The sequence below is a fragment of the Tachypleus tridentatus genome, chromosome 3, assembly GCF_004210375.1.
Source record: "Tachypleus tridentatus isolate NWPU-2018 chromosome 3, ASM421037v1, whole genome shotgun sequence".
Lineage (NCBI taxonomy): Eukaryota > Metazoa > Arthropoda > Merostomata > Xiphosura > Limulidae > Tachypleus > Tachypleus tridentatus.
The window spans coordinates 29,685,170-29,702,828 of NC_134827.1; positions in this window are offsets into that span (position 1 = coordinate 29,685,170).

The following is a 17,659-nucleotide window of genomic DNA, read 5'->3' on the forward strand; positions in this document are numbered from 1 at the left end:
CCAAACGCTCTCTCGGTACAGTTATATGGTGTAGTTTTCCAATTAATAGCAAGCGTTACTCACAATTATAGCTTCCGAAGTCCATAGCACACTAATTGTAAGTGACCAATAATATTCTTCTTCTAATACTGTATCTTACGCAGTGCCCATAGCACACTAATTGTATTGATAATTACCATTCTTCTTCTATTACTGTGTTTCATCGAGCTCCCATAGCACACTAATTGTGACTGACTATTAATAGTTCTTCTTCTATTACTGTTGCCTCGTGAGTGTTACATGGCACACTAATTGTAACTTGACCATACAATATTCTTCTTCTATTACTGTATCTCATAAAGCCATGGCACACTAATTGTAACTGACTGATAATATTCTTTATTTCTATTACTGTAATCTCCTTCAAGCCAAGCACACTCAAATTTTGTAACTGACCAATAATATTCTTGTTCTATTGCTGTCTCTCTTGACAGCCCATAGCACACTAATTGTAATATTGAATTACATTCTTCTTCTATTACTGCTGTATCTCATGAGCCCATAGCACACACTAATTGTAACTGACTAATAATATTCTTTCTTCTATAACTGTATCTCGCGAAGCCCATGGCGCACTAATTGTATTTGACCAGTAATGTTCTTCTTCTATTGCTGTAATCTCTCATGAAGCCCATGGCACACTAATTGTGACTGACTGATAATATTCTTCTTCTATTACTGTATCTCGCGAAGCCCATGGCACACTAATTGTAACTGACCAATAATATTCTTCTTCTCTTACTGTATCTCATGAAGCCCATAGCACACTAATTGTAACTTGACTGATAATATTCTTCTTCTATTACTGTATCATCCCGCAGGCCCATGACACACTAATTGTAACTGACCAATAATATTCTTGTTCTATTACTGTATCTCGCGAAGCCCATAGCACACTAATTGTAACTGACCAATAATATTCTTCTTCTATTACTGTATCTCATGAAGCCCATAGCGCACTAATTGTAACTGACTAATTACATTCTTCTTCTATTACTGTATCTCGCGAAGCCACATATAGCACACTAATTGGTAACTGACTATTAATATTCTTCTTCTATTACTGTATCTCGCGAAGCCCATGGCACACTAATTGTAACTGACCAATAATATTCTTCTTCTATTACTGTATCTCGCGAAGCCCATGGCACACTAATTGTAACTGACTGATAATATTCTTCTTCTATTACTGTATCTCGCGAAGCCCATGACACACTAATTGTAACTGACCAATAATATTCTTGTTCTTCTATTACTGTATCTCACGAGCCATAGCACTAATTGTAACTGATAATAATATTCTTTCTTCTATTACTGTATCTCACGTGGCCCATGACACACTAATTGTAACTGACTAATAATTCTTTCTTCTATTACTGTATCTCGTGAAGCCCATAGCACACTAATTGTAACTGACCAATTACATTCTTCTTCTATTACTGTATCTCGCGAAGCCCATAGCACACTAATTGTAACTGACCAATAATATTCTTCTTCTATTACTGTATCTCGCGAAGCCCATAGCACACTAATTGTAACTGACCAATTACATTCTTCTTCTATTACTGTATCTCGCGAAGCCTATGGCACACTAATTGTAACTGACCATTATATTCTTCTTCTATTACTGTATCTCGCGAAGCCCATGGCATACTAATTGTAACTGACTAATAATATTCTTCTTCTATTACTGTATCTCGCGAAGCCCATAGCACACTAATTCTAACTGACCAATAATATTCTTCTTTCTATTACTGTATCTCGCGAAGCCTATGGCACATTCAATTGTAACTGACCAATAATATTCTTCTTCTCTATTACTGTATCTCTGCGAGCCCATGGCACACTAATTGTAACTGACCAATAATATTCTTCTTCTATTACTGTATCTCGCGAAGCCCATAGCACACTAATTGTAACTGACTAATAATATACTTCTTTTTACTGTATCTCGCGAAGCCCATGGCACACTAATTGTAACTGACCAATAATATTCTTCTTCTATTACTGTATCTCGCGAAGCCCATGGCACACTAATTGTAACTGACCAATAATATTCTTGTTCTAGTACTGTATCTCAAGAAGCCCATGGCACACTAATTGTAACTGACCAATAATATTCTTCTTCTATTACTGTATCTCGCCATGAAGCCCATGGCACACTAATTGTAACTGACCAATAATATTCTTCTTCTATTACTGTATCTCGCGAAGCCCATAGCACACTAATTGTAACTGACCAATAATATTCTTCTTCTATTACTGTATCTCGACAAGCTGCTTTTTTATGAATCACTCTGAGTTTCTGCAACTTTCAACAATCTTCGAAAACGCATTATCATTTTCGTAAAATAAATATTGTTGATTCTTACTCTCAAGAATCCTCTACAGATATCGAGAACAGGTTAGACTTAGGCAAGACACAGTCAAGAATATACGCCACATGCAAAAAAGAAAACTATACTGAAACATAAGAGCAGTGTAGGATATAAGTGTTCACACTTTGTTAGGCTCTTTAATAGGTAGTTGTATTAAAGATGGAAGGATTGGTTTTATGTGTAAAATGTAAGTTACATCCGGTTATAATTGAGGATATCAAAGAAAATAGCAAAGAAATTGAATGCATTTATGTTTTACTAGTGGGTAAAAAAAGGAAAAGGCTTTTAGTGATAGTTTATTAAAGACCGCCAGATGGCACCAATGAAAATTAGGGAGAAACTTTACAACGAAATTAAGATTTCAACTGTTAATGATGTCATAATTATGGGTGATTTCAATTTCAGACTTTTAGATTGGGAAATGCTGGAGTCAAACTACGAGAGAGAAATGTTTTTGAAACTGACCAGGATCGCTTTCTTCGCCAGAAATGCAGCAAAATTTGTGTGCTGTGAATTAGGGTGCTGAGTCATTCGGAGACATTAGTCAGATGTTGGAAAATTTATTAAATTTTTAAATATATACGTTATAGAAAGAAAGGTGTAACTGGAAGTAAAAATACAGTTTGGCTCACAAAGAATTTGAGAGACGTAATTAAAGAAAGGCATCACGAATTTAAGAAATTTAAGTTGATTGGTATGACAGGAGATTTAGAAGAATATAGAAGATCAAGATAATTGATGGAAGAGAAAATTAGGACATCAAGAGAATGGATGAAGAAAGATTGGCTAATATGTGAAAATTAATAGTACGGATTTCTTTCAGTACAGTAAGATTACATAGTATGTAAGAATGGGGTTAGGACCCTCGACGGATGATAAAGTGTGGTAAGTGATGAATATGAGATGGCTGAGTTATCAAGTTTTGTTTCTTTTTCGTCTTTACTAATGACGATTTAAGTAGCATCCAACATCTTGAACAGATGATAAATGGAAAAGAGATCAAACAAGATCACTGTTTTAATTCTGAGCTCATTAGACAAACTGGAAAGTTTAAACAAATCGTATTGTTTCTGGTGCTGATGATACTTTCCTAAGGGATTTTAAGGAGATTAAAGATTGGATATGTACAGCACTTACTACTATTTTTCATCAGTCCTCGAACTGTGGGCAGGTACCAGAGAATTTCAAGTTAGCTAATGTAAGTCCTCTTTTCAAGGGTTATGATTAAAATTATCCCAGTAATTATAGACCTATTAGTCTTAAATCAGTTGTGAGGAACGTTTTGGAAAGTCTGATAAAATGTGTTTTGTAAGGTCATTTAACGAAGTTAAACGTTTTATTGGATAGTCAACATGGTTTCATCAATGGAAAATCATGCCTTACAAATCTTTTGATATTCTTTGAAAAGGTGACTACTTATGTAGGTGAGATTTGGTGTATCTAGAATTTCATAAAGCATTTCACAAGGTGCCGCATAAAAGGCTTGTAAAAATTATTTTTATAGGTGTTATAAGTTAGCTAATTGGATAGAACAGTGGCTGGATGGAAGAAAAAACAGAGAGTCTAATATATTCTTAAGACGCCTGGTGTGGGTATTAAAATTTAATTAAAATATAGTACAGGACAAAACATTTCGACTTTTTTAGGTCATCCTCAGGTTAACAAAGAGAGTTTGCAAATGACTGTTGCCGGTCACGTGTCTGGTGGAACAACAGGTTCAACGTGGTTCCAAAAATTATGTTTTTGAGCTCGACGGAGACAGGTACTTTTCCTCTTTAATAATAATTCAAATTGGCAACAAAATCAGAAATGTTTTGTTGATGTTATAGAAGGATTTTGGTTAAAATGTGAGTGGATTTAAAAATGTTATAAAAAACTCTTTTTTTTTTTGATTGAGAAAATTAGTATAAGAGTTTTGAGTTTAGAGAAGCCCAAATCCAAACATATTACAAATAAATTCTCTGTAGAATGAAAACAGTATGAAAATATAACCTTAAATAAATATATTTTTTGAAATATCTGCAAATTTGTGGAGTATTATAGCTTAAAAATACAATGTGCAATTTGGAGCTAAGTAATTAAAATGTCCCTTCCGAATGAGGGTGTAATATCAAAGATAACGAATACTTCCAAGCATTATCACCAGAGAACGTGTCATTAGAGATATGCTGCTTGATCGTGACAAGCGGACATAGTGGATGACTATACCACAAATCAGAGAATGTATTTTAGGCAGCCATAACTCGTATAATACACGTCTCATCATGTCAATAATAAACCAGAGTAGTTTCAAGTGCCCCCCCGCTAGTTCAATGGTAAGTCTACGCATTTACAACGCTAAAATAAGGGTTCGATTCCCCTCAGTGGGCTCAGCAGATAGCCCGATATGGCTTTGCTATAAGAAAACACACACAAGTAACGAGCTAACATAAATAAGTTCAGACTATTTTATGTATTTTATTTTTGTATACAAGTAAATAAAATACGTGGGCCCGGCATGGCAAAGCGTGTTAAGACGTTCGAATCCGAGGGTCGCGGGTTCGAATCCCGGTCGCAGCAAACATGCTCGCCCTTTCAGCCGTGGGGGCGTTATAAAGTGACGGTCAATTCCACTATTCGTTGGTGAAAGAGTAGTCCAAGAGTTGGCGGTGGGTGGTGATCACTAGCTGCCTTCCCTCTAGTCTTACACTGATAAATTAGGGACGTCTAGCGCAGATAGCCCTCGAGTAGCTTTGCGCGAAATTCAAAACAAACAAAACAAATAAAATGCGTAAATACTTGAATATGTTTTATTTATTAAATACTAAGAATAAAAACAGAAATATCATAATTAAGATGTATTTAGGAAGTGAATGGATTTTATTCTTCAATTGAAAGAAAAAATCAACTTCTTGAAACATTAATATAAATATTATTATGTCTCAACGTGGACGAATCAGGTCACATGAAACATAATGGTTCAAGCCACAAACCGTTCTCAAGCTAATACGATAATATTTCAACTGTATTCTCCTATCACTAACAGTATCAGATTTAATATTTTTGAAATAATACTGCACAGTCCTAGCGGACTTACAATGTTATGAATCGGGTTTTAATACCCGTGGTGGGCAGAGCACAGATAGCCCAATGAATTGCTTTGAGCTCGACAAATAAATAAGCCCTTCATCTGATCAAAATTTTATAACTTTTCATTCTTATAGATTTATTTTTTGAGCAGCATATTTGAATGTTGCTCGAATTTCAAGATCTAACAACAAGTATTTTTACGTTGATTTAAAATATACGGTTTTTCAGAAAGCCTTGTTTCCTTGTTTGTTGTTAAACACAGAATGCTGCGTTGGTTTTTTTCCTTGTCAGATAAAAGGATTGACAGTAAGCTCTCTTTCTGTCAGTGACTATTTGTGTTTGTCGGTTTAAACCATGCAGAATAAGCTCGTGCCTCTTTAAGTATACAGCTAAAAAAGAAAATCAAAAACAAGATAAGTAGATAAATGTGGAATTTCCTGAGAAATAAACGAATAAAAGCGAAAGCTTTGTCTCACTTAGTATTGGTTAAGTGGCAAGTTAATATTGGTATATAGAACACATTTTAATACTAGAAATAAACGTTGTTCTTTTTAGCGTTTTTTCTACTGCTAGGGATTGTTTTATACAAATACGCCCTCTAGCGACTAGTTAATGATTGATTATGAAGCTAAGGTTGTGAACCACGTTAGTGATACCATGTAAACATTATGTTTTAACTAATTTTATATATAATTTCCCAATTTGAACTGTGGGTATATCAGCAGTAAGTCCGGAACTATCGCATCAAAAGGATGCCGCCTTATGCTGATTGGCTCCCTCAGGGAGGGAGAAACAAGGTGACATCGTCAAAGATTATAATGTAACATTTACAAAAGGGATGCGTAAGCCACCATTGTAGGTAGCCATAACATCAAATGTTGTCACCAGAGGGCGCGTCGTTAAGGTTTGTTTGTTTTGAATTTCGCGCAAAGCTACGCGAGAGCTATTTGCACGAGCCGTCCCTAATTTAGCAGTGCAATACTAGAAGGAAGGCAGCTAATCATTATCCCCCACTGCCAACTCTTAGGTTTCTCTTTTACCAATTAATAGTGAGATTGATCGTGACATTATAACGCCCCATGGCTAAAAGGGCGAGTATGTTTAGTATGGCGGGAATTCGAACTCGTGACCCTTAGGTTAACTAGTCGAGCACCCTAATTACCTGTCCATGCCAGACACCTCGCGTCGTTAGGGGTACATTGCTAAGCACCTATAATAGGTAGCCATGATGGATGATTACATCATTAAGTAGAGAACATATTTTTAGGCGGCCATGACGCATAGTATACACCATATCGGTAAATAATTAATTAAATTGTCCTATAAATGATTTTTAACACTAATTCATTTATAATTAGCTCTTCCTAAAATGGACGCTTAACACTAATTAATATATATTAGTTAATTAATTAATTCGTAATAGAATTGTCATAAAAAGGACACTTAAGATTATTTAATTAATCCTAACAAACACAAAACAATTAGTAAAACTCATTATTTAAAGATTTTCATTACTAAATTACTAGTTAATTATAATACAATTAAAAATAAATCGTCCTTAAAAGGATGCTTGACGCTAATGTATTTATAATAGATTGTCATGAAAAGAGAATACTTAACGCTTATTTGTACAGAAGATTGAAAGAAGTTACGTTTTCCATACTTTCACAGGTTTTGTGTACGTTTGAAGGTGATCAATGGCTATATAGAAAAGGGACGAGTGTGTTTCTTATAGCAAAGCCACATCGGGCAATCTGGTGGAAAATGGACGAAATGAGTCAATCATTTATTGTTTCTATTACCGTTAACGAATCTTAACATAATTAACTCTAGACACTGATGACTTGTACTATCACAGTATATTTGTTAAAATTTTCTAGTAATACCAGTGATTAAATGCATGTGAAAGTTCACCTTTCTAAAACATATTAAATTATTTTGTCAGAGATTACTTAGTTTGTTTTGAATTTCGTGCAAAGCTACACGAGGGCTATCTGCGCTAGCCGTCCCTAATTTAGCAGTGTAAGACTAGAGGGAAGGCAGCTAGTCATCACTACCCACCGCCAACTTTTGGGCTACTCTTTTACCAACGAATAGCTGGATTGACCGTCACATTATAATGTCCCCACAGTTGAATGGGCGAGCGTGTTTGGTGCGACCGGGATTCGAACCCGCGACCCTCGGATTACGAATCAAACGCCTTAACACGCTTGGTAATGCCGGACCCACAGATTAGTAAACGTGCTATTACATTATGATATTTTTATTCAAAATAAAACTGTTTATCGATTATAAGTATTAATTATTGCATTATATAATTATTTTGGGGGTTGGTTAAACCTGCAAACATGTATTGTGTGCGTGGTAAAATTTATATAACTGTGATTGTGTTATATTAAGTGTTGTTTTTGATATTTTATTATATTACTGAAAATCTATAACCACTTGAGTAAGATATAGTCCGTAACTCCATAAGTTAGTTTGCGCCCTCTGAGGCATTTTTTTGAACTATGACATCATGTCTGCTTAGTAACTACCCCTAACGATACGTCCTCTGGTGAAATATTTTGGTATTAAAATCGCCTTTCATGGCGGCCGAGCAATAAACACTTGAAGAAACGTCATCTATTGGCAACTTTCAGAAATGTTACCTTGGTGTGCTTGACGGCATCACCTATCTCCCAGTACCCTCCCTGAGACAGTCAATCATTGTGAAGCGACAACCTTTGGATGCAATAATTCCAATGTGTTTGTTTTGTGTTTAAATTTCGCGCAAAGCTGCACGAGGGATATCTGCATTAGTCGCGTCTGATTTAACAGCGCAAGACTAGAGGAAAAGCATCTAGTCATAACTACCCACCGCCAACTCTTGAGCTACTCTTTTACCAACGAATAATGGGTTTGACTGAACATTATAACACCCCCACGGCTGAAAATGCGAGCATGTTTAGTGTGACGGGGATTCGAATCCGCAACCTTCACGCTACGAATCGAGCGCCCTAACCACCTGGCCATGCCGAGCCTAATACTTCAGACCTTACTAGTAATAACATCGTATACTTTTTTTTTAATCGATATGTGTAGAATAATTGATTTCAGCTAAAAACCAACACGTGCATGAGTATTATTAATTTTAATTAACTTTTCCCTTTTTGTTTTAGGTAATAAATAATAAATCAGTTGGAGTTTTATTAACTTCAGACTAAAAGTTGTAAGTTCATCACTATTTAAACTGCTCACCTTAACTTTTGAGTAATAATCTACGAAGCTTAAAAAGTTCCAGTCTGAAAATTTGTAGATATGAGGGCTTTCACCGCTAAATACCGGGTTCGGATACTCGTTGAGGGCACAGCATACTTAGCCCAGTGTCTAGATTTGAGCTTAAAACAATCAAACACACTGTAGCGTCGATGGTAGGCTGTAAATGCTACAACTGGCTTGTCTCTCGTCAGTAGATGAAAAATCAGTTATGGCCTAAGGGTGTTTGCTATAAATATATTCAAAATAATGTAATACATCTGAAACACGCTGTCAACAGTGTCTGAAAGAACTATCCAGAGTTGACTTCATAAGTGTGTTGTTAATTAAACTAAGTAACGGATGGCTCTATGTAGCAACTTATTGGCGGATTTACACCAAATAAATTTTATTTCTAGCTCATTACAGAAGATTCCAGATGGTAAGACGAAGTTTATATGAAAATGAAAATAACTAAACAGAGTTGAGGAATATAAATGATCAGTTTTCAAGTCTTTATGAAAGAGCTTCCATAATAAAAGTCTGCCAGATTGATATTCTTATTTCTCCATATAATTAATGTAGCTTACGTCTGTTCTGTCTATAATAAATAAATAATTTCAAAATTTACAAAGGTCAATCGTTGTTGTTACATATAATCGATGTCAGACAAAAGATTTCTTGTTTTTAAGATGAAGAATTTGTGTTAGTTTTTATAAGCATATCTGATTTTTAAAAAGTTTCTAGTAATTGATTGTTTGGAGTTAAGCAAAAAGTTGCATCTGTGCTCTGCCCTCTACGGGTATCGAAACCAGGATTTTAGCAGGATGAGTCCGCAGGCATACCGCTATGATACTGTTGGACTTTTGTAACGATACAAGCTATAATACGTGACTGTTAATGTTATTTAACACTACACTGAGTTAGCCGTCCCTAATTTAGCAGTGTAAAACCAGAGAGAAGGCAGCTAATCATCACCACCCACCACCAACTCTTTGGCTACTCTTTTACCAACGAATAGTGGGATTGATAGTCACATTATAACGCCCCAATGGCTGGGAGGGCGAGCATGTTTGGTGCGACTGGGATTCGAACCCGCAACCCTCGGATTACGAGTCGAACGCCTTAACATGCTTGGCCATGCCGGGCCCCTCTGATTGGTTCTTTAGCACATTCGACAAACAAGTACCACTACGGTTTGATGTTACATATAATTAATTTCTGGAAGTCACCTAAGTTATATACATTCTTTACCGAAGTAAATTTAATAACATATATGGTAATCTGACTCACATTGATATATCGTTTGTGAACATATCTTGTGGTAATAGAACGTATAAATATGACTCAAAGTTCTGTTGAAAACTGGTTATGAAAAATTACGGCTTACACTTTGTTACTATATTGCGATTTGTACATTCACTAAAATATGTATATGACTTACATAACGTAATTACGGCTTTGAAAAATGACGTTGTTTTAAAACGGAGTGAGTTATATGCGTTTCTGAAAGACAGGAAATTAGATTTTGTTTTCACTGACGAGCAGCAATGCAGTGCATTTTAAAACCTCAAAGCGAATTTCGTATAAAAAACGACTTTCAAGTTTTAGTGTGTATCGTAATATTGCACACCTCTTATGCAACTTATGTTCGCGTTTTGCCGTATATGTTTAATGAATGCGCCGCCAAGAATAAACGGAAACTATGATTGATAACTTTATTAAATTTCGTGTTCCTACAAATCCAGTGCTCGTATATTATAGAGAGCATAGTAACAGAACCATAACAAAATGTACTCCACGCTTCATTCTAGATATGGAGAATATACAAAAGTAACTTTTAGAAGGTAATAAACTGGTTCTGGTTTACGTGCGCTATTCATCTGAAATAATCTGAGTGTATTTTGATTTTCAAATAATAAGACACGACATGGCCAGGTAGTTAGGGCGCTCGACTCGCAATATGAGGGTCGTGGGTTCGAATCCTTCTCACACCAAACATGATCGCCGTGAGGGGGCGTTATAATGTGACAGTCAATCACATTATTCGTTGGATAAAGAGTGGCCCAAGAGATGGCGGTGGGTGGTGATGACTAGCTGCCTACCCTATAGTCTTACACTGCTAAATTAGGGTCACTACTAGCGCAGATAGTCCTCGTGAATAGGCCTTTGCGAGAAATTCAAAACAAACGAACTCAAATGATAATCTCGTGAAGTATTCAAATGTATGGTAGCCTTCATTTACAAAAAGACTAATTAATCGTTTGAAAACGAACAGAATTCGAATCGTTTCTGTTCAGGTCACGTGCTCTAGAAACTCTAATTGTAGGTCAAAGTTCAGGCAAGTAAATAATTGACAGTATATTCGCTGCGGACTTTAAGATTCAAGTAACCTAAAAGTCACATCCAAATATAAAGATTTGGTTTGTTTAAAGTTTAATCCTAGAAATAATTTTTCTACGTCATTAAGTACATTACAAGACTGATAAACATTTAGTACGTCGTGTATAGCTTTTTTTACTGCAACGTCCAGCGTAGGAGAACATGTTTGTATCTGTAAGTTATATTTCGCTTCATTACCTCGGTTTATAGGACTGTTTGTATCACTCTAGATTTAAGGACTCACTTCACGCCCCATTTTACTCGACGATCAACGTTTACTGGATTTCTATTGGTAATTCGAACAACCATTAAGCATTGGTTGCCACATCTGTCTCTGTAATCAAATCTTGATCGCCTGGTGGCAAGAAAGTGACGTAACATCAGAACGAAATTCTCTTCACCACGAGCGGTAATATATGAATAACACATAACGCGACGTAATTCAGCGAAAAGACATTTTCAGCTGATCTGAGATAAAACTTTAGAAAATAAATAAATATAGTTTAGTTTAGCTGAGATTTAAGTGCCATTTGAAACACTCAAACATCAGTTTCCCCTAGCGGTAACTTACAGGTATCATTCATGTTGCACGAGAATATGTAACTTATGTGTAGATATTTCGCACAGGATTAAATAAATTACGATTATATGTTTTGTAATCTCGTGATCTAATAAGTGAATAAAAAAAACCTTTGAGCTGTAACAAGTTAGTTCATGAAACATAGAGGATCTGTTTTATTGGTACCAATCACTCGATGTATTACGTAAGCCTATTGGTTAAAAGTTAGTTCTGATTGGTTCGACCATGAGATATAGTAGTTTTGATTGGTTCGACCATGAGCTATAGTAGTTTTGAGTGGTTCGACTTTGAGATATAGTAGTTCTGATTGGTTCGACCGTGAGATATAGTAACTTTAAGTAAACCGATCTGGTGAAGTTAGTGATAGCTTTCAGAGGTAAGAGTGTTAACTTAATTACGAAAACGTAAATGTCTTAGCAATCACACTAACGAAACTTATCAGTTTTTATCTTGGTCAAAATTACAAACTACTCTGTTTCGTTAGGACTTTATATCGCTGCAATGCACGTGATGTCCTAATTTGGTTTTCCTTAATAAAGTTACTTGGTTTTTCTAGTATTCTAATATTAAAGTGTGATACATTATCAGCACGCTACTAACAAACCCATAGCTACCAGAACACAGATCATAACTGAAGGTAAAACCTTATCGTTTTCTTAAGGCAGAATCGTAATGCATCAAACTAGAAACATTTAACTGCCCCTGACACATCACTTCAGTTATCAGAATGTGACCCTAGAGTAACTTGCAATAGTTAGCAAGTTCTTTTCAGTCCCAGGACTTGGTGCCGTCAAAGAGTTGTGTTTACGACCATGTCGGATCGGGGATCTGAGGTCTTGGTACTGACAAAAACTTACGTTTATGGTTTGTTTTTTAAAAACGATAGTAAATTCTACAATTCAGTTAAAATACTCTCTTTAGGTAGGGCTTTGCGTGAACTATAGGAGTTTCTGATTGGCTGTTTATTCGGTCATCATGCGTCGTTCAGGTAATCAAATAAATATACCAGTTTGAATGCATTTTGGAGCAACACCACGAGTCGGGGATATGAAACATTAGCTTACCAAATAGGAACAACGAGTGTGTCATCCAAGAATGAGCAGTGTAACTCTATAGCATCGCTACGTGCTCACTAGAAGCCTCTTTATGGATCTCTGGAGGGGGGGGCGCGTTTATTTGACACTAATTAAATACCTGTTCAGCTAATAAGTACAAAACAAGTTTTGTGTTCAACTACCATGAACGCTCTCGTCTGTTGTATTTAATTGGAAAACAAGAGGAAAGCATGGAAAAAGGTAACTTTAAGGTTCTTAGAATACACTGGAACTTTTGATGGATCTTCAGGACTTAAACTACTAAAATGAATAATTATTATGAAACTTAATATTGGACAAAAGAAATCTCCATTTTAGAATATAACTTTGGTAGTTAATTCGTTATGAGATGTATATAAATAAGGAATGTTTTTATTTTTATAAATTCGCACATTTGAAAAGGTTAGAAAACGTAAAATATTTAGGTAATTTGAAAAGATATATTTAATACTAAAATATCATTGAGTTTTATACTAATTAATGATTATTTTGGAATAGTTCGAATACTTGTAGATGGCGAGGTGCCATTATATGCCGTCTCTTTTGTTTGTTTTTCTGAATTTCGCGTAAAGCTACACGAGGGCTATCTGCGCTAGTAGTCCCTAATTTTGCAGTGTAAGACTAGAGGGAAGGCAGCTAGTAATCACCACTCCCTGCCAACTCTTGGACTACTCTTTTACCAACGATTAGTGAGACTGGCCTTCACATTATAACGCCTTTACGGCTGAAAGAGCGATTATGTTTGGTGCGATGGGGATTTGAACCCGCGACCCTCGGATTACGAGTCGAACGCCTTAACCCACCTGGCTATGCCGGGCCTATCTGAGCAGTCTGAAAATAAATCCATCAGTGCTTATTGAAATACGAGTGAAAATATATATTAGTTATGTTACACTTTCAAAGCAAAATATTTAAAAATAGTACAAATTCTGTATATCATACAGTATATCATACGATGCTAAAAACTGTTTTAATACTACAGAACGTATGTAAGACCAATGGTAAAAACAAGAGAGAAATCTCAATATCTGCGGAATTTGGAATTATTTTAGGCAGTAATAAAATAGTATAGAATTCAAAAAAAAAAAGAAAAAAGGCGGAAGACTTTCGAAACGTCGTCCTCTACACTTGTGTCTCCACAACAGGCAGTTGCCGTCCATTTAACAAAGTTTCACCATGAATACTCTGCCTAAACAATCTATCAAAGAATAGTCTGGAATTCTTTTTTTCCTTTATATTAGTTATATTTTTAGTGCACCAACAATAACAAACGTAGAACGTGTACACCAGGTTCAGTTCTATTAATTATCAGAACCTCCACCAGTCTATCCTGAAACTGAAATTCTTTCAGACAGGATTAGAATAAATTAACCTGCGAGATCTGAAAAGGATTTAACTTCCTGAGTCAAAAAGTGTAATTAGATCCCAAATCGATCAAGAGATGACGAAGTTATCAGTTAAAAGTTTGTAGGTGGTAAAAACAAAACTCACCAACTCAGAGCGACTCCGCGGCTTAAGATACAGCTTTTACATATGATGTATGCATCGCCACGAGCGAATCCTTGTATATTCAAAGACAGTGACGGTCAGACCACAATGAAATAATTAAAATATAGCAGGTATGATGTAAAACGAAACTGTACTGTGAATAATGTTTGAACTAAATACGGTCATATTTTATTCAATTTCTTCAATCTAGTGCATTCTACTTTCTAGAATACTTTCTTTAGTAATAAATTATTAATCCAAAGAAATAGCGTCCGACCGACAAAAAAACAACAACAATACAAAACAAATAAAAATATGCATCAGAAACTGACTGAACATTACTTTCCAAATTGATGGATTCTGACAATCCTCAAATATAAATGTTTCGTCTGTTTTTCTTACCGTATAAAAGGTTTCTTTTTGTTTAAATTGATAGTTTAATTTATAGAGGAAGGGAAGCTATATCTTAGGAAATTAAAATGACTTTCGTTTCATCATGTAATGTGTTTAACCGTTGCCTGGACAAAATAAAACTACGTTTTATCGTGCAAAGTGTGTTCTTAAAAACAGGGCAAAATTGTTTTGTTCGTTCTGAATTTCGCGCAAAGCTACTCGAGGGCTATCTGCGCTAGCCGTCCCTAATTTAGCAGTGTAAGGCTAGAGGGAAGGCAGCTAGTCGTCACCACCCACCGCCAACTCTTGGACTACTCTTTTACCAACGAATAGTGGGATTGACCATCACTTTATAACGCCCCCATTGCTGAAAGGGCGCGCACGTTTGGTGCGACTGAGATTCGAACCCGCGATCCTCGGATTACGAGTCGAACGCCTTAACACGCTTGGCCATCCCGAGCTTAAATAATTGCCGGGCCCCGCAGGGAAAAATAAAAACTTCCGTCACATAAATTGATTTTGTTTCCTAAATGACAAATGTTTCTCCCGTGCGTAGGATTCTTTGAAAACAAGGATACCGTCAAAAATATACAAAATAAAATGTATAATTTTTATATTATATCACTAATTAACTCTTGATCTAAAGTATGTATTGACTTCTTAGGGCTTGAAGACGAAGTTGGTGTAATTAACATATCTGATAACGCAATGTTACATGCATTCTCTACTAGAGTGAATTATTGTGGTTAGCGAGCCACGATTGTGGATCTAATAATTTACCGCCCATAAAAGGTTGCTGAAAAAAACAAACAAACACGCTCCGCATTTTAAACCATGCACGTGTTATAAGAGTAGCAGTCAAACCTTATTCTATCAGACAAGAAAAACTGCCTCTCTTTGCCCTTTCCCGATTAATTAGCGCGAGTTAAAGAAATAAAAAGCTATAAACTTGAGTTCGATACTCTCATTGGAAAGATTGCAGATATCATATTGCGTATCTTCAAGCTCAAAAGAAAAAACACGAACATTCTGATATTTCAGGTCAAAATTCTTATCAAACAAATATTTGAGAACAAGGTTAGTTTGCTTATCGTTGTTACACGTTTTCCGCATCTTTGTATCACATTGAAGTTTACATATTTATGTACAGAGGTGAACAAAAAAACATCATATGTTAAGCCTTTTTAAACTGGCCTTCAACTGTGGCACTGATACTAGAGCTGCTAAATTACTGAATAAAATAAGATGAAGATAGAAAAAAACGGTTTAGAAATATATTCGTCCATAAAATGATTTTAAAAACAGACGAGTTATTTCACTTAATATTGTTTTTTTTTAATTTCGCGCAAAGCTACTCGAGGGCTATCTGCGCTAGCCGTCCCTAATGAAGAGGGAAGGCAGCTAGTCATCACCACCCACCGCCAACTCTTGGGCTACTCTTTTATCAACGAATAGTGGGATTGATCGTATTATTATAACGCCCCCCACGGCTGGGAGGGCGAGCGTGTTTGGTGCGACCGGGATTCGAACCCGCGACCCTCGAATTACAAGTCGAACGCCTTAACACGCTTGGCCATGCCGGGCCATTTCACTTAATATGAACAAACTATCAACAGAGTCGATCGCGCTAGGATGACTGTTATTTCACAAAGTGTAGACAAAAGTAAACGAAGATTCTAGAAAGTTTTCGTCTCTAAAGTAACAAACAGATTCAACTAAATAAATATCGTTTCTTTGTTTAAACAGAAAAGCTGTAGGCCTCAGTAGACATACTTCGATCAAGAAACTTCAGTCGTCTGTACAGCAACATCCGGTGTGTATCCGTTTCGTGGAAAGAAAGGAGAAATTAAATCCGCCATGTTTGTCTGTGCTCGAGACGATGTTGAACATTAGAAACATATCTGTTTCTTCCTTGGAAATTGGAAGGTTAGAAGAAACATAAAACATGCACTTAAATTGACCAAAGACACACAATGATATGTTAAACGAAAGGATTTATTTATTATTATATTTACATAACGTTTCGTTCAGTCGTTCTTTTTTGCAAATCGAAAGATGAAGTGTGGTAATGTGCCGACTAATTTTAACAAAACTTCAGACTTCTTTTGTTTCATGTACGTTTAAGTAGTTAAGAAGCTGTGGTTCGGAAGGTCCCACGTTCGAGTCTCGTTATGCCGAACAAGTTCCGAACATTCAGCTGTGTGAATGTTGTAAGTGAACACTTAATGCTGCTTTTCAGTTACGAATAGCTGCACGTGCAACAGAAGTTTATGATTGGTCGTCCATCTCCTGGGCGTCTCGAGATGGGTCAGCAGTAGTTAAGAATAAGAATTCGTTCTGAGCTAAAATTCAAATCTGATTATTAAAGTTTTCTTGAATCACCAATCCCTCAAACAACTATAAAGATATAACAAAAGTGAATTGCTTGAAATTGTCAAAGTTGAAGAATTAAAGGTTAAGAAATACGAATCAATGATGATTTATTGTCTCAGGAGACATTAGGGGAATATTCTAGTGTCTCTGCCAGCCAATCAGAGTCGAGTGATAAAGATAAGTTAGAAATCCGTTAAAATTCGAACAATCGGGCTTGAACAAACCAGTATGGAAGCTGAAAAAAGAGAAAGACCAAGTCCTTATCGAATCTGAATACAAAAGCAAGCGTCTAGATGTCGAACAAGCTCGTATCGAAGTCGAGAAAGAAATTATGCTGAAAGAAATAGAAATTAGGCTTAATACCGATCGATTAAGGCAAGATGACAAATTTAAACTTAATCGATATATTAAAGCGCCACCATTTAATGAAAATAACGTTGATAAAAATTCGTAACATTTTGAGAAAGTTGATCAAACCATGAAATGGTCCCCCCAAAAATGGTCATTATTATTACAGAGTGGTTTGACTGGTAAAGACTAATAAGTTTATGTTGCTCTTTATCTAGAAGATTGTACAGATTATGATAAGGTTAAAGCAGCTATCTTTAAAACATAAGAGATAGTAC